The sequence below is a fragment of the Nothoprocta perdicaria genome, unplaced genomic scaffold (genome assembly GCF_003342845.1).
Source record: "Nothoprocta perdicaria isolate Ctin4 unplaced genomic scaffold, notPer1 scaffold_16, whole genome shotgun sequence".
Taxonomy (NCBI): domain Eukaryota; kingdom Metazoa; phylum Chordata; class Aves; order Tinamiformes; family Tinamidae; genus Nothoprocta; species Nothoprocta perdicaria.
In genome coordinates this window covers 2,312,459-2,333,855 of record NW_020454760.1, presented here as the reverse complement: position 1 = coordinate 2,333,855, position 21,397 = coordinate 2,312,459, and the positions used below count along the sequence as shown (strand labels likewise).

The following is a 21,397-nucleotide window of genomic DNA, read 5'->3' as shown; positions in this document are numbered from 1 at the left end:
GAAAATAAAACTCTGTAAGAGACAGAAAGGCTCAAATGTTGAGGAGCTGTCAGGCTAGATTCTGATGTGCAGCACTACTCAAATATGGGCTTTGCAGAAACAAATAGTATACATTTTTGTCTGTTTTTACTCCAGACTCAGTTTTTTGCTTATATATTCTCTTAGCTCCATTCTTGATTTAAAAAAAGAAAAGAGAGAAGGAAAAGAAAAAAAAAAAAAAAGGAAAAGAATAAGCTCCATTAATGTGCTACTTAAAACTCAATTTTGAGAGTCTGCTCTGATTTTCTGGGACTGCTGGGTTCCTGGCCARTAATCCTGTATTTCCTTTTGCATCTGAAGGACAAGGTAAATGACTAGGATTCAGATGCTGACTGTGAATGTCTCAAGCTCTGCAGACTCTGTCTGATTACCTGTTGCATCTGACAGTTTTTCTTCGGTTATTTCTGGTTCATCTCTCTGCTGAAAGTGAACCTGCAAATGGAAAGGCATCTGCCTTCAAACCTGTCTTTCTACAATTGGCCTGTAAGCACTTGGATAGTGAGCACTAAATCACTGCCTACTCTTTCACATGGGAATTTAAGGCTKCTGAAAGCACGTACATAAGTTGGGAATCCTGTGAGCTTCCCAAATTCCTTCTGAGAGCAGAGTGGGCACCCAAGTATGTGTATATCACTAGGACTTCTGAGAACACAGTATGAAGAAAGCTAATACCTGTAAGAGGGATAGGAGGGAAGCACATGGCTTATGAAAACTTAGTCAAAGCTCTTCAGAATTACTTGTGTGCAGTGGGTAGGAAAGCAGAAAGGCTGTGCTGGCTGTGGAGGTGCTTCCTCAGCTTTTTGGTGGGGACGATGTGGGCATCGTCCAGGATGCCACGCAGCTGCTGCTGGCAGGAAAGCCCAGTGCTGCGCAGACCTGAATGAGCAGTTTTAAAAGTGGTGAGTCCAAAGAATAATAGTCTCCTTCTGACTCCCTCTCGCAGCAGTAAACTCTTACCCTAGATATAAAAGAATACACTTAAAATTAAAGATCTCTTCCTCTCCATCCTGCATGCTTACAGGTTCCCACCTGAATCCCAATTAACACACTGATTTATTTTAACTGTAACTATAAAGGCAGTGATTCTCCTTTATTAATGATAGGAAAGGGGAGGAATAAACAACCCATAAATTATGTTAACATCTGATACCCAGATGGAAACTATTGGGCAGATTGCTGGGGACAAAGACAAAGGAGGAAAGTCCAGTAACATGGATGGGAAGTCATGTGAAATCACAGTTCACTTAAGAAACTCCGTCTTCAGGCAAAGATCTGCCCTCTGCTGTGCTGCTCAAGGGAGGGATAACCTGGGGTTTAAGCCCAATAGTTTTTAATTCCTTGGTAAAGTAGATAGTTAATTTTGTCCCAGCCCCGAACTGTTTTCTTCAAAACAAAACAAAACAAACAAACAAAAAAAAAGTGGCTGTAGTCCCATGACACTTGAATGCACTTTTTTTTTTCATTGAAAGCTTCCATCCAATTTTATTATTTAATTATGTAATACCACAAATACAGATGGCACTTACCCTTGCTTGGTTTTCTCTTAATCTGTTCTTTTCTGGGTTAATACCTTCTCCCACTCCATTCTTCTTTACTAGCATAGCATGTTTAAAAATAAAAGACAGATTTTTTTCTTGCTTTCCCTCTCTCGCTCTTCAGATGTATGCAGTGACTTTGTAAYCTTGGGCTCACCTCATCTGCCTACATAGAAAATCTAACAAATGAGGTAAACGTATCAAACTTTTCCTAGAGCTCAAGGAGGGGAAAAAAGTAGTTGTTAAAGAATAACTTTTATGTCTTCCATGCAAGCTATTTTGGGTAAAGAATGAAGGAGAAGTAAAAACAGGAGATAAATAGATGAAGTATGTATTTTAGTTTTGATTCCTACCTATAATCCTGATACTGGGTGCACTTTCTGTAGTAAGGTTATGTGTATATAATCAATTTGGAAATTGGTGCATGAATTAAAAAGATGTTAGGAAAAGCTCGATTTAAAATCCTAAGAAAGTTCTTGTGATGAAAGTAAGTGCAAAAAAATTCAGACTGATCTGTAACAGAYCGTCTTTGCCATAAATATTTTTATATTTTCTTTTAATCACAGCATCTAGCTTTAAAAAACAAAGCCTATTTCAAATAAAATATTGCTTACAAAGTAGAAATTAAAATATGACATTTTGAAAATGGAAATGAAAGCCATAGAGCTTTACACATGGATTTGGTCTTCTGTTGAGCCATCTATGGTCACATTTCTGTTGGTAGAAGAGAAAAAGCAATGAGCAGTTTCGCTGCAGCTGATTTAAGGGTACAATGACTTGCCTTTTATTTTAGTGGGAGTTGAATGGGTGTTTGGGTGCTTAACACCACTCCAACATTTTTGCAGGCTGATTAATCCACAAAAAGCTTGTAATTATCCRTTTCCCTCTGGACTTCTTAGCATGTGTTGGTGTCTGGCTCGCTCTCTGTAGCATATGCTATCCATTTCCCAACCCTATTACAAACCAATAAAAGATAACTTAGGCAGAATCAGCCTGCAAGGATGCACCCCTTCATGTGCCACGCAGTCTTTGTTTATCATGCCAGTCATTACGTTCCTTGGCTGGAAGTGCCATGGCAACACACGGATACAGTGAGAGATAATGAAGTGATGCACTGATTACAGGGGAACATATATCAACTAAAGACTCATTTTAGTTTYGTCTCTTGCTGAATTATGCCTGGAGAGGAAAAAGGCAGCGGTTGCAGTGATGGTGGAAGTTTGTCATTTGAAGAAGAGTGTGGAAGAAAGCATGGAATTTGATGCCTGCTTTCCACTGCTCTTAGGAGATTTAGTTATGAAATGGCTGGTTTTGAAAATGCAAATGAAATCACAAAGGTTTCCTCTGGGCTRGAAAGTCTTTCATACCAGTATGTTTCTAACAAAGGTACCAGTGTGACCAGTGACGAGTTGATACCAATCTTGCCTTCTGCTGACCTGGTTTGGTGACTACTTGTGTCAGTTTGACTTATATGGTACGTTGATTCCAGTTTATGTGGGGTCTCCAGCTATAGCTATTTTCTAGCTTTAAAGACATTTTGGAGCTTATGATATACATTATGGTAAGATCTGTCTATCTTTCTTGGCAATAAGTCATTAGCAGTCAGTTATTCTATCACTAGAAAAGGACAATTCTATCCCATAGACCATGTCTGTCACCTCCTGCTCTTTACTTTTGGAAAATTAATCCAGGAAGTGTATTTCTATGAGTTGCTTTCTTTCTTCACATACASTATAGATCCTTTCTTCTCAGTAAAGCATTGTGGAGAGGATTCTCCTCACATAATTTGAGGTATCTCTGTAAAATGAAGGCATTCATTTTTTCYGAACTATTTTGAATATCATGGTATGAGATAGTGCTGATCCCCAAACAAGCCTCTTTTTCTCCTCTACTGAATATGAACAATGTCCATGTGGTCAAAACAGAAATATTAATGAAAACAAATATTTTGGATACATTTAACTTTGAGCTAAAAAAATTTAAAGCAAATGCGTCATGTGACTATAGGTTAAAATGATTTACTGTAACTTAGGTAGAATAACCCAATTCCCAGAGAGCTGCCTTAGCAGTGCTATTTAGAATGTTATATACTAGCGTTATCCAAAAATTGAGTTAGAATTTCTAAAGATTCATCTTTTTAAAAAAATAAAATAGTAAATAAAACTAACTGAGAATTATTTATTATTCTATAGTAATGACATTACAATATTTGCAGCCATTTACTGAGCCGTTTATATGGTTAGAATTGTTCTGGTGCAGGTGGGTTTGCATTCTTAATTCCTTTGTCCAGTGCGCATCCCCAGCCTTGTCCCCAGCCCCGTGGCTGGACGCTCTTGGCTTTCCAGGGAGCTGGGTAGTCAGTTGGGAACCTCCCTGCTGTTATGAGCTCCTCAGGAGGGCTTTTTTCCTTCAGCTTCTCGTTGTATTCGGCTTGTCTGTGATGCTCCACAATTGCTATGTCAGTTTTTCCTAGATGTTGAGGACCTAGTTTGAAGAGAAGCTGCTGTGGACATGATCTGAAAACAATTCCATTTTTTTAAAAGTATTGTGTTCAAGTGCACAGAAAAGCTGTAAAAAGACTTTTTCATGCCCATTGTTTTTAAATTGCATAAGGAATCAACTGAATGAAAATGATTTTATGCATATATTTTTGATTCTTCAAGGTGTCTRTGTCATTAGACATCATTCTGGAAATGTTCAAGGTGCATGTGGTTGATGGATTTGAATCCACTCCAGCTCCACTATTTATTATAGCAACAGCACATCATGATACCTCTGACACTTGCATCTTATTCCTTAATTTTACCATGAAATGCCAGGCATACACCAATAGTCAAAGGCAATGTTCGGCTATCTCATCTCAAAACATTTCGTACTACGCTTCTCTTGGGAGCCATTCTCCTGAAGGATAAGGCTTAATTCCTCCTGGGCAGAGTAAAGAAGTGAGCAAAGGTGTTTTGCAGCCTGGAAGATAGGCTCTCTGCACATCTTACCCTTTAGTTTTATGGCTCCTACACTTAGTTATCTTAACTTTTATTATAGGTAAAATGTTTTAACTATATATTATTTAGTCACCCAATTTCTATATGGTTTTTACCACAGTGACTTGCTAGGTGGAAAACGTGTTACTCGCCACAAAGCAGTCTGGACAGTGGTCATGGGGAACGGCCTGTGTGACCTCTTGACGTCCCTTAAGAGACAGGATGCTGCAGATAACCGGGCGAGCGAACCCGCATGCTGTACTTAGGGACAGGAAAGTGCAGCGTCTCTAATCTATTAAAATGATTTGACACTATCATTTAAGCAACTGGATATGCTGATATGAAGGAATATGTGCAGACAGAAAATTAAATTGTATAGATCATGAGCATCTCAGGGTTGATTAAATGGAACGAGAGTGCATTTCCTCTTTCRTATGGAAAGAGGCTTAACATTAAAAAAACTAATCTTTTCTAAGATAAAGTTCATTAACACAATGATTATTCATTTGGCTTTTATAATGATATTGCTGCTTAATCACCAGAACATTGCTTCCTGTGCTCTAGGAGAACCAGCAGGAAACATTTGAAGAGACAGAGCTGGTGCTAATGTGGCAGCAGACAGAATGGAAATCTTAGTGCTTTTCTATTTCAAAGTGGCATCTTATTCCTGCTCAGGTTTCTAAAAACTTACTCTTCAAACAGCATGAGCTTTAAACCCGACATTAAATTTCTACAGCAGTGAAGCCTCAGGTATCCTGTTTCTACACAGTTAACAACTAAGTTTCCTCCTGGGTCCATTTTCATTATTTATTATATTATTTGCTTAGAGTAGCACCCTAGAGGAGCATTGCAACCAGGAACTGAGGCTGCCCTGGGAGAAATACGGTAYAGTAACTCCAGAGCTCGCATGGCCTCTTGAGTTTATAACCTAAATAAACAAGGGAAGCTGCAATAGAGATAGAAAAACAAATGCTGGTGGTAGCTGTCTTGTTAATGATTTCCTTTCATTGCAGTTTTGGTTTCCTTTCTTCASTTTCCCATATCCTTGGAGCAGAATTTTTGTACCCAGTTGAGTCAACTTGAAACACCAAAGACAATTCTTCGTTTCCTTTCTTTACCTCTTGAATGTGTTTGATCTTTCACTCTCCTTAAGCGCAACACGTGTAAATGATCTATGAAGTCACCTTCTGGCACTTCTGTCGCTTGTCAGAGCTTCACCAGAGCTGATGGGTCATGTAGCTCATTTAGGTTAGTGGGCAGAGCTCTGGGCTCCAGTCTGTGTGTGGGTCCTCAAGTGGGTCCCCTATTACCCCTTTATGTGCCATTATGCAAGTTCACTTTCTCTCCTCTCCTGGACTGTGTCTTGGAGTATGATTTGGAAGAATATATATGTGTGTGTATTTTTAAATGTTTTTCATGTAAGAATTAGAGGGAAAGGAAGCAACTAGGAGATATCTGTAAAGTGTGGAGAGAGAATTTGGAAAGCCTATACAGGGGGTCTCCGGAGTTGCTTATGTTGTAAGGGTAGGGCCTAGGAAGGAATGTAGGAGCAGGAGTGGTTTCGTTGAGTATAGCCACTTAGCAAGAGCCCTTTCCCTCTTACTCTGTATTCTTTAGGTTGCTGCTCGTGTACATTCGTGCTGCTCAGGTACATTTGGTTTTGGATTACTTTACTTCTCCAAGGAAGGAAAGCCTTATGAAGAGCATAATTCTTCTTTCTCACAAAGATACTCATGGAATAGAGAAAACTGCAACACACATTTGATTAACTCTGCCCACTTATTTAATTCGTAGACACAGAAGATTGGAATCAAAGGTTCCCTGTTCTGACAAATGTAAGCTTAGCCGTGGTTACTAACCTTACTGAGCAGCCTGTCTGTAGCACTGGTGCAATTGAAGCGGAAAAGAGGAGGCCTTCCCGCTGTCCTCCTGCACGTCCCTGAGCAGTACAAAGACTTTATACGGTGGTGTTCATTAGCTAAACTGTGCTAAAATGGGAAGTGACAGAGAAAATTACAGCTTATCGTACTTGTTTCCTTTTCCTCTCTGTTTCACACAACATCTATGATTAGGGGGAYTTGGAAGTGATTTGTTTTATTAAAAGAATTTCTGAAGGAATTCCCACACTGTTTTTGCTACCCCCTCTTAATTACTGGCTCTGTGCCTCCATGTCTTTGCTCCCTAAGGATGATTTTATGACTGTTCTCAATAGGGGCAGCAAGTGACTTTGTTGCTTGTACCTGCTCATTGCAGCAGTGAGAAAACTGGATGGAAACAATTAGGGAAATTGAAACAACACACCTCTGCTCTAATTGGAGCTGTCATCATCCAAATTAAGTGATAAAAATATCCTTGGAAGTGATCTGCCTTTAAAGTCCACAAAAATGGTTAAGTCTGAGAGTAAAACTTGCAGTTACACATATGTGTCGGAGGTACCGGCCTATCTGGCAAGAAGCTGTTTAACACCTGGGCTTGGGGAGCACAATCGAGAGCCCTAGACCTGCTGTAGTCCCCTTCCTGCGCTGGCACAAATGCCCTGGGGGATCTGTGACAGTTTAAGTGCCTTGCAGATATGAAGAAATGCACATTCTCCTGCCCTTAGGTGTGAGGAGATGTGTTCTGAAGCCATTAATCAGGTCAGAGCCTGGCAGGAGGCCGGAGCAGTGCGTTGATTCCTGATGGAATTCCATGGGTGTGGGACTCCGTTCAAGCTGAGACCTAGGCTCTGTGGATTAGGGATTCAAAGACCTCTTGTATGTCCTTAGTTGTAATCTAAGGAACCTCTGGAAGGAGTGTGAATTGAGGCTACTTGACACGGATAAGATGGGAATGTTCCTAGTGATGCCAAGAAGTAAACTTTTCCTAAGACTATGAAGGCACTCATAGTGCCATAGGGAAGTCAGCAACCTCTGGAATTAAGCAGCAGTTTAGTGAGAGTTCAGGGATTAAACTTCCAAAATGAGTTAAGCACTTCAGAATAGAATAATAGAGAATAGAGCTTCTCTATCCACTGAGACACTATAAGAATATATTCAAAACGAAGGAGAGGCTGTTAGGGACCTTTAGGAGACTGCAGTAGCTTACTTCTCCAGGAACACAGTGCAGCATTTGAGAGAGTTGCTTCAAATCCCTACTTGTTCCTTACATTTCCTTCCCAGATCCTCTAGCACCTRCCTTCTAGAGTAGTCAAAGTAGCGTAACGACATTTTAAATGATCCTTTAAGAGAGTTGCTGCATGTATCCTTCCACAATCATCCACCCGAGAAAGCCCATCTGTCTTAGTACAGTCACTGCATTTCACAAGACACCAATATATTTGAAATTAGAAAAATATTAGAATAATCTTTATTATGCACTGGACACACCTAGCAATTAATTAAAAATATACTAGATGCTATACAAGCAGTGTGGATCAGACAAGAATGGGAAGTTTCACTGTAAATAAACAAACTACAGCATCTGGCTGAAATACTTCGAAAAGTTGCCAAAATCACATGAAGATGAGTGTTAGATAAAAGTTTACTTGCCTATTAGCATATGACATGATCTGCAAGTGCAAGACAGATGCRTGCACTGCTCATGCTGGGAAGACCAGCTTTGCTTAGAGCAAATCACCCATTTTTTAGTCGAATGGACTGAATAAGAGAGAGCTGTGAAGCCTGAAAAGAGTCTAAACTACCAGTGTTCTTCAAATCAAAACAATCCACTATTAACTTCAATGAAAATTTTGCTCACAGGCAACTTTCTTTCCCAAGACGTCTCTTACATAGTTCTTACAGCATAAATAGCCTCCTATTCTTCACTTTTAAAGAAAATAAATGATGCTTTCAGCCCAGTCCTTTTCATTCTGTATGAGTGATATCACAAAAGCGATGGTGCTGGTTATGTCTATGTAGATACAGTCTTGCAGTGCAGATGTGTTATTTAAATTACAATGCTGGGAATACATTTGTGTCAGTAGCTTTCCATCTCCTCTACCAAGTATTAAAGTTATGATCAGAAAAAAGTACTGTTTCATGAGAACCACTGTATTTTCCTCTCTTTGCAAGTCACTTGCTACATCTGAAGAGCTTACTCATGCATTCCCATCCAGTTCATTTTTGTTATAGCTATGTGTTTGTTACAGATAAGCTACAAGGATGCAGCTAAAATTTGAGCKCCTTCCAGATTCTATGTATTTTCCCAGGTTTTAATCATTATATAACATTGTGTTATGACACAGACTCCTGCTTGCTAAAATAAAATTGCCAAACTGGGTTTATCAAATTTTTCAAGGGTACAAAGTTCAGATAAGAAAAGTTGAGATAGTAATCAAAAATGTCAATGAGAATTAAAGTTTCTAAAAGCATAAAAGTTTAGTTTATTCCCTTATTTAGTTTAGTTTATTCCCTTATTTAGTTTAGTTTATTTCCTTACCCCCATCACTTGGCACTTTTCTCTCCTGGGATTTTTCCCTGTGCCTTGGGGGGGTTCTTGATAATTTTTGTCATCTCCCCTCGCCCAATTTTCTTCTTTTCTTACCATTAATATTTGGAGCTTTCTTCTTCATAGGCAGTTCTGTTTCATCATTTTTAACAAGAGAACCAGGTAGTTGCACCATGGTTGCTTTGGAGAGGATGCGCAGCCCTCAGTCACCAGTCATTTAGCTGCCCGGTGGCAGGTGCGGAGCACAGCTTAGCTCTGGAGCGGGTATCTGCTGCTCGCTGCAGACAGGCTCTGTTTGGCCAGGAGCTGCGACCTCATGAGTGACATGAGAGGAGACAAGGTCATGTTTGCCTTGGAGGCACCCAGCAAAAGGGACAGCAGTCAGAAGTCACAAACAAGGGAACTTAGAATTAGGAGAAAAATTCACAGTGAGGCTAGTCAGCCACGGGAATGGGTTGCCCAGAGAGGCTGTAGAAACCCTGACATCAGAGACAGTAGAAACGCAAATAGACTCTGAGTGCTGGGGCTGGACCAGATGACCTCCAGAGCTCCCTTTTGACCTAAATTGTTTTACAATTGTCAAATCTTTTGATTTCCATGTGAGAGCACATAGAGAAAACAACATCAGTTATTTCAACCTTTTTTTTCCTGTTTTTTTTTTTCATTTGCTTAGTTGTTATTGGATCTGGATCCACCATGTCTTGCTGTCATGAGGGAAAGTTATTGTGATAATTATCAGAAAGGACCTGCATAATTCTTGAACCTTAATACTCTAGACCAAAAAAAAAAAAAAAAAAAAAAAAAAAGGATATTGGAGAATGGAGGGGGAAAGATACAGCTGTTTTCAGTTCTGACTATTTCCTTGCGAAGCCTAGAGCTAGTCTTGCTGAATCTCACTCACAGGCAATTAAGCACTCAGCAAACACTGACATTCACTTTTTTTTTTTTAATTCCATGTTATTTGTTACAGATACTATAAAGTATTACAGAGTTCAATCAATAGGCCATTCAAACAATGACTATTTTTCTAGTATTTACATTGTGCTAATACATATATATACAAAATATTAAGGCATCATATGACTTGATATGATATCAGGGATCACTGAAAGAAATGCTGAATACTAAAGGAAAGATGATTTGTAGCCCTGTTCTCCAATGCTATGACTGATCTGATCAGTAGTAYGCACTGGAGGCAAGTATCTGGCAGAGTAACATCTGATAGATCTGCTGGACAGAAAACATCCAGTGTTCTGGAAGCCACCATTTCTCTAGGTATTCACTAGTTCTTTCTCTAGTTCTCTAGTACACTTCTTACACATTCTATGGGAATATAGGAACAGATGTGTTGATTGCAGCTATTTTGCCCACAGGGTTCAACCAGATAAGATAAAATGTGGAAAAAGCACCGTCATGACCAGTGATTTGGAAACTGCAGAGATGTTGCTTCTCATCCCTTTCAATAAGTAGTCAGAATATAAGTGCTGTCATCCTCTAAATAATTATATTTTTATTCTAAGTAGCAAAGGAATAGTTGTTCTCATTACTCATATAAATGTCTGATCTTTACTGGAATCCTCCTGCCTCCTTGCTCAGAACTCATTATCTGAAAAGGATAGGGGAAACATGCTTGACATTTTCAAACAAAAAAATAAGGCATTTAATCCCAGTGATGTGGACAACATTGCTGCTGCTGCCATTTATAGCTTTGGAGATGAGCTGTACATGCAGCAGTGATGAGTGATGGCTAAAATGGCAGATTCTATGACGGGCTTTAAAGGCGGGGAGGAATTCTCTGAATGTGATTCCTTTGGCATTTTAACACTTGCAATTCTGGCTTTTATGAGTGCAATATGGTTGAGTAGAAACGTACCTGCCACCACCTTTTTATTGTGCTCCTTCTACTGGGGCAGCACTGCAGTTTGACCCTTCCTCTCTCCCCAGCCCATGCTGTCACTTTTACCTCCTTCTCCCATCCTGTTCTTCAGTCCAAGAAAGATGAGCAAATGTGGGGAAAAAAAAGACACTTAGAAGAGAGGGAGAAGAAAATCATGCTAGATTGTCTGGAGTCTTGCTGGAGTGCTGGATTCACACTGGATTGAGCCCTTAGCTGGACCGCAGAAGCAGTGAGGCGCTTTGCAGCGTTGCCAGTTTGTCATGCAGTCTGTCATACAGCCAGAAATCCCGCACCTTACATTTGAGAGGTCATTTCATGAGTGCATTTTTCTTCTGTCACTTCTTTCATTTATATCAGCCGTCAGAGAAGCAACTTCTAATTAATGATTTTCTGAGTTGGGATGGGTGTAATCAGTCCTGCTTCTCTCTCCTTCCCAGTGCTCACGTGGTAGTTCTTACCATAGTACTGCATTCTGTACAGTTGGCACTTAAGAGCAAAGCTCAAGGAGTATTCATGAATTATTAGTGATAAACTGGAAACAAAAAACCAACCAAACAAAAAAGAGTAACACCCATTTGATAAGTATAAGTTAATAAAACCTTGAGAAAGCTTATCCAGAAGTCAGTAACCATATGGATCAGCTGTTTGTAGCTCAAATACATAGTACTGTTAATTGCTGGTATAAATTCRTCAGGGAGAAAATGATGGTAAAATTATACAGAGCAAATACATTATCTTTTCTCTGTAGAAAATTTGTATTTCTAGAATCTACTAAAAGACACCAATATTCAGCTGCACATAATCCTTATTAGGACTTTGGTGCTTAGAACTGAGAGTTGAAAAACAATTACAAAATCACTGGAAAAAAAGTGTGCAAGGAGCTTCTTGACTGTCTGGGACAAAATGCTTAGGGAGATCTGTGGCAAGGCCCTGGGTGAGGTTTGGGAGAAGGGCTCTGAGTCCCCTGGCCCTTGGGCTCAGGCACACGGGCTGGAAGGAAGCCACCCTGGAAGCAGCCTCGCTGCCGRGCTCGGTGGCTGGCCAGGAGCAGGGCTGCGAGCGGGGCTGCGGGGTGCGCGGAGCGGAACCGCCCTCCGCAAAGGCACACGTGGAAAGCGGCGGCACAGCGACTGAGGAAGGCAGAGCAGGAATTGCTTTAGGACATCATATCTCCAGGCTCGCCCCCGACTCGCGCGTAGCGGCCTTGGCTCGCAATATCCTGGCAGTTAAGGATGTTAGGCAAACATTTACTCTGTCATAAAAAGTGGAGCTGACACCTCTACAGATATGAGTCCAAATTCATGTAACTCTTAAATCCTCACCCAAGCTTTCTATGAGATTTCAAATAGGACCTGGGTGATACTACAAATCTAGCTGCTGGCTTTCTGCACTCTAATGCCTTTCACTGAGTTTCTTGCAGCAAAAGCTAAAACATTAGAAAAGAATGTTACAAGTAAAGTGAACTTCAAGGCTTGAATATTTGATATTTTAATATTCATTAAAATGCAGTAATTATCTGATTGTATCTATCAATTCTGGAACATTATATTGCTCCAGTCTTTAAATTCTACATAGATTTTTATACCATTTAATTAAAATAAAGAGACTAAGCTTTATATGCCTTCTTTGTTCTTGATCTTTTTTTTCACCTTACCTGAGTGCTTTTCTTTCAAGCAAGAGGCTATCATTTATAGTGAACCAGACACCTCCCAAATAGGATGATCTCTTGAGAAATGAGWCTTTGCAGCAGAAAAAGGAAAATGTTTCATGTCTCACTTTCATCTTCCGAATGGTAACCTTAATAGTGAGCTCCTGAAAAGGAAACACCTGCATCCTGGAATTAAACATTCAGGGCATTGCTGTGATAACACAGTTCACCTCCAGGATGAAGTGTAAAAGAGAAAACATCTTGCAAATAACATTTGATGTCACTGCTTCAGGGCTATGAAGTTGAGGGTTGGATTTTTCTTTTCTGAGTGCAGTATTCAGATAATTGAGTCGCTCAGGATGATACTGTCTTTGGACCATAAGACCCAAGGTAAAAGCCCGTTCTGTAGTCAGGATTTTTGAGTGATACCACTGCAATCTAGATAAGCCATTATGCACAACTAACACAAAAGACGTTAGTTAAAATCTTTCAAAAATGTTTGTGTACCTGATTTCATTCACACTTGTTAGTTTGCAAATCAAGAGCAGAGATTTTTGGCCTGAGTTTCCCCAGATGTGAAAGGGGAGTGATAATGTGTTTGCAAAGAGCATTCAGGGCAGCCATGGAGGCCGCCATAGAAGCATGAGGTTTTATTCATTACTGTACAGAAATCGCAGCTATCGCTGCAGTGCAGCCACCAGAGGGGTGGGTGCCCACCAGCCAATTTATGTGCACACTCCTGCCCAATACTGTTTTTCRGATGAATGTAATTCATCTAAATTACACCCTTAATTTTTCTGTGTTAAGCCTCAAACAAAAAACAGATAAAGTAMTTTTCAGATCCATGAAAGCCACATATACAGAAGACTACATGTAATTGCCTGATCTCAAACATGCTGGTAGTTTAGGGAAGAATATTCGCTTCTTGCCTTCTGTGCAATGGCGAGTAGTTTAGTATCTATAGTGACTGGTAACAATTTGGCTCACAGTTTAGCATTAACAGTTAAAGGATGCAATTGCTGATCACACTGTGCAGCTCACACAGAGTTAGAGTAGCAAAGCATATTGGATAAACATATACTCTTACTTAGCATCATTGTTATGAATATTTAAGAGTGTTGCCTAGGTAAGATATTGTTCCTTGTCTTAGGAAATGAGCATTTTTACAAGCTACAGACACATTTTCTGCATTTATATTTTATTATAACATCAAAAGTTATAGTAATGGCAAAATGAAATATCTGCAAAATATAAGCATTAGAGCATGGATTATGTCTATATTCAATAAATTTGTTTTCTGCTCAAAGAAAAACCCTAACTATATTCCCTTTCAAAAAGACCATGATATYCTTTTGAACATAGGTGAAATGGTACCTGGTGAATGTGTCTGTGCTTGTGGTTGAGCATTAACAAAAGCATTAACATTAGCTCATTGTCTTCATGCATGGCTCCTGGGAACTAATTGCTTGCTCTGTAATTTCAATACTTTGATAGTCGCGCAGTGCTATTTCATGTACTATTTGTTTCTGATTTAGATGCTATAGAAAAGTTGTTGTTTAAATTAGTGTATAGGGCCTCTGTTGAAGAAATATGAGTCTGTTTGTCTGCTGATGGCAATGAGCCTAGGGAAATAATAATGACACCTCCTTTAACGTGGCAAGTGCAAACTCGCTCTGCGGGTATACGTGTGGAAATGTGGGATATGATCTGTTTGCATGAACAGTTTTAGGAGTTGCCTGACCGGGAGATGGAGAAAGGGGTCTGTTTGGATTCTAATACACTTTCCCTTTCACCTTAATACAATACAAGAGCTGTAGTTAAGTCAACTTGGTGAGTAGTAAGAAGAAATCTCATCATTAGTTACTCTTGGGATTCATACTATTTACCAGTATTGAAATTTTCTCCATTTGTATTTCAATTTAAGGATGCAACATGAGAACACCCAAATGCAGAGGTCTGTCCGTGGGGATAATGGGATATCATTCATCAGGGAAGGGATGGGAGTGCTGCAGAACTTTATTCCTCCTGGTTTGTGCAGGTCCGTACATTTGCTTTCTAGCAGCACAGTGAGGAACAGTATCAGTAACCTTAAATTACTTTTGCAGTCTTTACAGAGCATCTTTCTAAAAGCAAAATAAAAGGAGCCCATTGAGCTGCCAGAAAGAAAAAAGACCTCAATGAATTTTGTTGTGCTCAAGACAAAACCATTAATCCCCCTTCTGCTYTCTCTCCCATCACTTCTATTGTCCGTCCCAAAGCTGGGATTGCCCTGAAAGAGAAGAGCTGGGCACCTACAAGTGCCATGAGAGCAGAATAAGTATTTGCAATGAAAGGGATTGTAACCTGTGGAAAATKGGAAAATGGTCCCAGCTATGCACAAACCTCCCTGCAGGGCAGTCAAACATGGTGAAGTCAGTGGACTGGTTTCCAGTTTGTCCTGGCTAATAATGGGCAAATTGACCCAAATTTTAAGAAGGAGGACAGGAGAGAGGTGCAACATGGTTATTCCRTAGCGGCAGTGAAGGCTGGCAAGCACTTCCCTTCTGTTTCAAAGCAAGAACAGCGCTGTCTGCTTGGCTTGTCACTGTTACTCTTCAGAGCATTGCAATATGTTGTATTCAGACTTGCATTTATTAATGGAAAAGAGTAAAAAACAGATTATTTTTTCTAAATGGATGAACCAGATTCCCATCTCATTTTTATAGGTCCATATGGCTCATTGGCTTTAGCTGAAGTACTCTTAATTCAGATGACGTTCAAAAGCCTCTATCTTCTTTCATCCATTACTGTAAAGTTATAATTTTCATCCAGATGTAAGGGTATGAATTATTCTCAAATGAAGAAAAACAGTCTCAATACAACATTGCCCAAATATGCACTGTTAACGTCTGGAGAGATAATAAACAGAAGTGCAGATTTTTTTTTCTTTCCATTTTTAAATCATCTTCTGATTGCTTTTGGGACAACAAAATTTGTGTTGCTGGAAGTCGGTGTGTCTTGGGTTAGTGTGTGCCCGGTTGTTTTCCCCAGAATTTCAGAAACTGGTGTCGGGGCGTGAGCAGACAGGCCCTTGGGCAGTGCATCCAGGCACTGCCCCGGCCACGCGGCCTGCAGTGACGTCGGCAGCTTTCCGCAGCGCACTTCAGGTTCTGCACTGCTGCCCGGTGTGGAAAGTGATTGTGAGGTGGACCCAAAATCAGTGCTTTTGACCTCTAAACACTTGTACACCCTCACGTCTACCTGTCAGACCAAGAGAGGTATAAGCCCCCTTCATAATGTGCTCAAGCTCCTGGGACTCTCTGTGCTTTTCTGAGTGACCTGTCACATGAAGCACAGCTGGAAACACATCACGTGAACCCCTCATGAACCGTTTCGGGCCAGCGCTGCAGGAGCTGGAGAGATCGCGCATGTGGGTTCTGTACAAAGCCCTTCCATACCTACATATAACCAGCTGAGAAGCAGAATAGGAAAAGGTATATAATTGACGTGACTGCATGAAGTGAGAGCAGCCGTATCATTAAAGGCAAGTGTGCCAGCTGTCCAAATAACTGATTAATAATAATTAGGAAAAAAATGCCTAGAGCTTCCACATCTGCTTCTCCTTCCATTCTCCTACCTGTAAGTCCCTCTGTATATGTACACATTTTCTGTATCCTCCTGCTGAAGAAACCAGCCTGAATCATAGCTCCTTAGCACTTGGGGTTCCTCTGTCCTGGCTCAGGGAGGCAGTGGCTCTCCGGGGTGCCGCGTTCCCAGGAGCCCCTTTCCACAAGGTGTTTGGTTTCCAGCCGGTGAGGGAAGGCAGCTGTGCCCCGGCACGCAGCCCGCGCGGGCACGGACACGTGTCCTTCGGCATCAACACAGGTGCCCGGGAGGATCATCCAATACCCTTTCCTTCCATTACTGGGCCATGAATCTTCATCTGTAGAAGCAATTAAATGACTTAGCTGGACAGCCAGGCTTTATCTAGGGCATTTGCCTGGAGCCAACCTGCTGTCAGCGTGACCTGGGAAGACTGTACGGGCTATGGTGTGTGCGATGGAACAAAACTCAGGTTTATCCAAGAAGGGCAGAGCCTGGTGGTAATACCAGTGTATTTTTGTTGTTATTTTCTTAAGAGAACATAACCAATTTCAGCTGCAGCAACTGTGGATTTAATGAATGGCAGCTATAACATGTAGATCAAATCACCACTAAACTGCAAAGATCACTTATTTGTTGTGATCTTACATATGTCCTCAGGAAAAATTCAGCTGAGAGACAGTGACAAAGATGGTATTATAAAAACCAAAGGTAAGCAAACTTCTGATTACTTCTGGTTCGTTGGGTAAGACCTAATACTAATTGTATTTAGGGGTGTGGACAAAAGCTTCTGACAGTCAACTGACAAATTGGGAAAATAAAGTTTACTTTGCAAAATATTTTTTTCAAATATTAGCATACAATGATAAAGAGTTGACTGTACTACTGAAAGCAGTGCAATAAAATGAACCAGTCTGAGGTAAATGAAATAAAGATTTGCTGAGCAGCAACTACTCTTTTCTGCTGGAGACTTGTGGACTTCAATAAAGGATCTCATCTAGTGAACAATCAACTTTCTTACCCATGAATTTTAGATTAAATTTAATCAGTTAATAGAGGGGTGGGTTTTTCTGGCCAAGGAACCACTGAGTAGATATTAATGGAAATTCCTCAAGCTATCATTGTACCCCTGCAGAAATAGAGAAAATTACTAGATATAGGATTCTTTTAATTGTTAACTAACGTTTTGAAGAGCACAGAATACATGTGAGATGTTTCATCTCTTCCAAATGAAGCCTATACCTTCTTATCCTAAGGCTCAATATGCTTGGGCTGGTCAGTTCCAAGAAAAAATGAAGGAAAGAAGATTGTACAGTTCTAATAATTGCTTTTTGCTGCAATCAGTAACCAGAGCTGGTAGCTGAATGTCTTTAACTTTTCATTTAAAGTGTAGATGAAACTATTCCTGCAAGCGCACGCACGGCTCATATTCATTCTGCACTCTGAACAGCACGTTTCAGCGCTGTCTCCTGGCGTTACAGCGCTCTCTCTGAACTCCACGATGACAAGGCAAGTGCCACTGCAGAGTGGCGGCGGCTCCTCGGGCTTGAGGACACCTGGAGCCACACACTGCCCAGTGGTCGCAGGCTGCAAGGATGAAACCTTTGGTTTATTCCGTCGCCTTCTGACCATGTGGGATGGTCTACGATAACCTCACTGGTGCCTGACCAAGGACTCGTTTGTCTGTGGGTGCCCAGCACCAGCTGTGGTTCTGCTCTGCACTTCTGCAGCCTGTTTCTTAGTAGGGCATTGCATCAAAATACCACAGAGATGAGGAAAATGTTAATAGCATTTCCACTTGCTTTTATTTCAAATGTATGTGAAGCCTAAAGTTTCCTCGTGATCATATAACTCTGTTTTGGGTAGAAGATGGATTTAGCCCTGATGGTGGTGATCATGTAAAAAGCTCTTTTACATTGAATTTTCAGTAGGAAGGAAACATAAGCCAGCTCTATACTTGTTGCAGAGAGGTCTGTACACCTGAAGTGAAATTGGCTGATAGAAAGATAGATGCTTTCAATTCAGTTGCCCTGAATTTTTCATATTTTCTTTGCATTGTTTCAGGACTTGTATAGAAGGTGTTTTTCCCACTGGTGTTTTGGTGCCAGTGTCGGGATTGATCATATGCACATTCCTCATAAATTATAAGTACTTAACTAAGTTATCAGGAAATCCTTTTTTTTTTTTCTTTCCTATTGCCAATGAGGATGCAATTCATTTTCTTAACCTTTCCTCTACAAACTAAATCTCTGTCATACTATTTCTCTGCTAAAAAGTGTTCTTTTATAAAATACATTATTTTATCCTCAAGGCATTCAGTGATGACCAAGTCAAAACTTACCCTAGGTAAGGCTACATCGGGAACAAAGCTTTCTTTTTTGATTTATATTCAATTCCTCTAGCAATATATTCAAACAACCTGCTGTATTTCTTTGTTGCTTCTCTATTATGCATTGCAAGGCAAAGAAATAGCCTTATGCTTTTGTTTGCAGTTTGCTTTCTCATGCATCTCTTACCTGTTACAGGTTTCCCCATGCAGAGATTTTCTCCTAAGACCATTTCTGTACAATTATTGCCACTTATAATTCCAGTAGTCAAAAAGCACATGGTGAAGCCTCTAACAGAAGGCTTGCCAGCTTCCCATCCCATCCTGGGTAATATTCATTTTTGGTGCTTTCCATTACACTGTACTTATTCAAAAGGTGAACTATTGCTGCCTTTGAATTCTCCAGATCTTCCCTATTCATTTTATCCGTGATACAGCATTTCCTTCCAAACAGATATGATTTCCATTTTAATAACTTGCCCCAACTGGGTCAGATTAAGTCATTTACTGGTTTACATTCTCTTTGGGAAATCAACCACGCTTCTGGAAATATTTGTTTAATGTCACAGTGAGAGAAGGTTCATAATCCTCAGACCTCAGTTGTGAAATATTAATAATAGAAATCACTTGGTAAGAGGATAAAGCTTTTTAAAGGCAACAAGGTCTCATGAGAACATCAGAAACTATAAAGAGCTGGACTCCCCAAATGTGACAAAAATCAGTCTTGCAAAACACTTAGTATTCATCCATCCATAAAAATATAAGGAGTAGCAACAAGTGCAAATAAAGTGTTTAAACATTTAAATTGTATAAGTGATAAAGCTAGGCAGCTCCTCAACTGGAAATTCCATCTTGGTAGAAAAGTTACTGTTAAATATTCTAGCCTAAATACCAAAAAGCCATGCATCTATACTATTTACTTTCATACAGTGCCAATCTGTGTTTATATACCTTATTTTTCTTGCAATCTCTTTTGTATTTTCACTTCAATGCTGCATTGGAATCTCATAAATAGATTGTTACCTCTGCATGTCGTATGGCTGTGAAAGCTCAAAAGGTAGTGGCACTCTACTTAAAAGGTGTGTCTGTGCTTAAAACTAATTTTGCCAAATCACTGTCCTCATTGAAAAAAAAATGCAATAAGATAATAAAAGTAGGCTTAATACAAGTATTTAACACTGAAAAATGCTGGGAATCAAAGAGCTAATTGGACAGCAACTCCTTCTCTTTTTTTCCAACTTTCCTGGTCAGTTTTACAGACTACAAGAAGACATTTCAGAACTGTATGCTGCAATCTTGAAGTGCTCCGTGCAGTGAAGTTCCATGCCGTGCCAAAGCACTTCTTGCCATCCCCCTGCCGGGGATAAGCAGCGCTCAGAGAAGAGCTGCCTGAGGTGGGCTCTGCGTCTGCCTAACCCGGGCTGTGATGTGCAAAGTGAACGTCATCTGGGGAGGTGCACCCAAGAAAAGGTTGGCGTTTCAGTGGACAGGAAAGGAATAGAGAGGTTGGTTGCCCTGCAACTCACTTTGTGGTTTGCAGGCTGATTGCCTTAATGGCATTCTCATTAAAAGTCCTTGCTGTGAAATGTTTTCTTTCTCTTTGAGAATTCTCTGCATTAATAATTAGTAGCTCCTTTTGGAAGTTATTTATAGAATGTAATGCTCTTGTGTCACTTCAGTGATGCTTTATGCTAGACAAAAAAAAAGGGGCTGTACCACTGTGCTCATGGAGCAGCCCTGTCGCGTGGTTCTGCTAAGAACCACAACAATTTTGCCTTTGAAAAAGACAAAATCCAAGCTACCTCCTCCCAAAGGCAGCCTAGTGAGTGCTGAGGGCCGGAGTGCAGGGAACGTGAACCCTCCCCCAGGGCTTTTCTGCCAATGGATCTTCCTTCTTAAGTGCATATACACATATTCAAATTAAAAACATGGCATTTAGTTCATTAAAGCCATATGAGGAAAAGCAAAAAGTGCTGATTGACTTAAGCCACTAGGAAGCAAAGAGTGGGCAGGGGGAGTGCAGAGTGCTGTGGTGCTGGTTACAGCCTCGCTCGGGGACACCAGACCACGGCCAGGGGAAAGTTTGATTTTAGATAGTGGGAGCAAAACCCTCTGTCACTTGGGGAAACATGGGCTGAAGAAGAAATAAGGCCTGGAGGAAACAGCTGCATCACACAGGGCCAGCAGCGAGGAAAGGAGCTTGGACACATAGTCCCATGTTTATCACTGCCAAGTGATCTGAAATAGCCTCCAGCATTAGCAGATTTTTTTTTTCCTATATATTTTATATCAAAAAGACAGCTGCAATGCAATCTGCTGTTTGTGTAGGAAAGGTGTTCGTGTAGAGCAGAACAGGATGCTCCTGGGAATCTTTGCTCGGAGAGGAGACTAAAAACATAAGCGCAGAGAGGAGTGTTGGTGGGAGGAGGTGGCCAGCGCGGGTGGGCAGCAGGGCAGGGATGGGAACAGCTGCTGGCTGTTCAGCCTGGAAGACAGACATCGTGTTTAGAGCCTCCTTGCCAAAGGAATTGGGGTGAAAACAGGCCTTTTAACAGCCTTTCAAAGGCCAGCAGTTGTCCCTTTGAAAATAAGGCATTAATCCTAATGTCTGTCTTCCAGACAGGGCATGTTATAACAGCACTGGATCAGGCCTGTAAAGACAGTTATAATAAAAACATCAGTGAAGCTGAGAGGTTCTACATTTTCACTACCTCCCCGTCCATCTGCGAGCCTGTTGTGATGTCTCTTTTTTTATTCCCCAGCAAATAAATGCTTCTAATTCACTTCCATAAGAGGCAAAGATGCTGATGGGGCAGCAACCTCTGCACCTCCTCATAGATGCAGTCACATAAAACAAAGAGAAGGAAGAGTTTGGTAATAATAAGTAATTATAATTGTAATTAGCACATATTTAGTACTTTACATTTTCAAAGCACTGTACAAACATTAGCTAATGAATATTTG

General features: G+C 40.5%; 1 pseudogene; it reads left to right on the top strand.

Moving 5' to 3' along the window:
• Positions 1–12,138, top strand: part of LOC112944125 — a 219,604-nt pseudogene extending 207,466 nt beyond the window's left edge.
• The last annotated feature ends 9,259 nt before the right edge of the window (positions 12,139–21,397 follow it).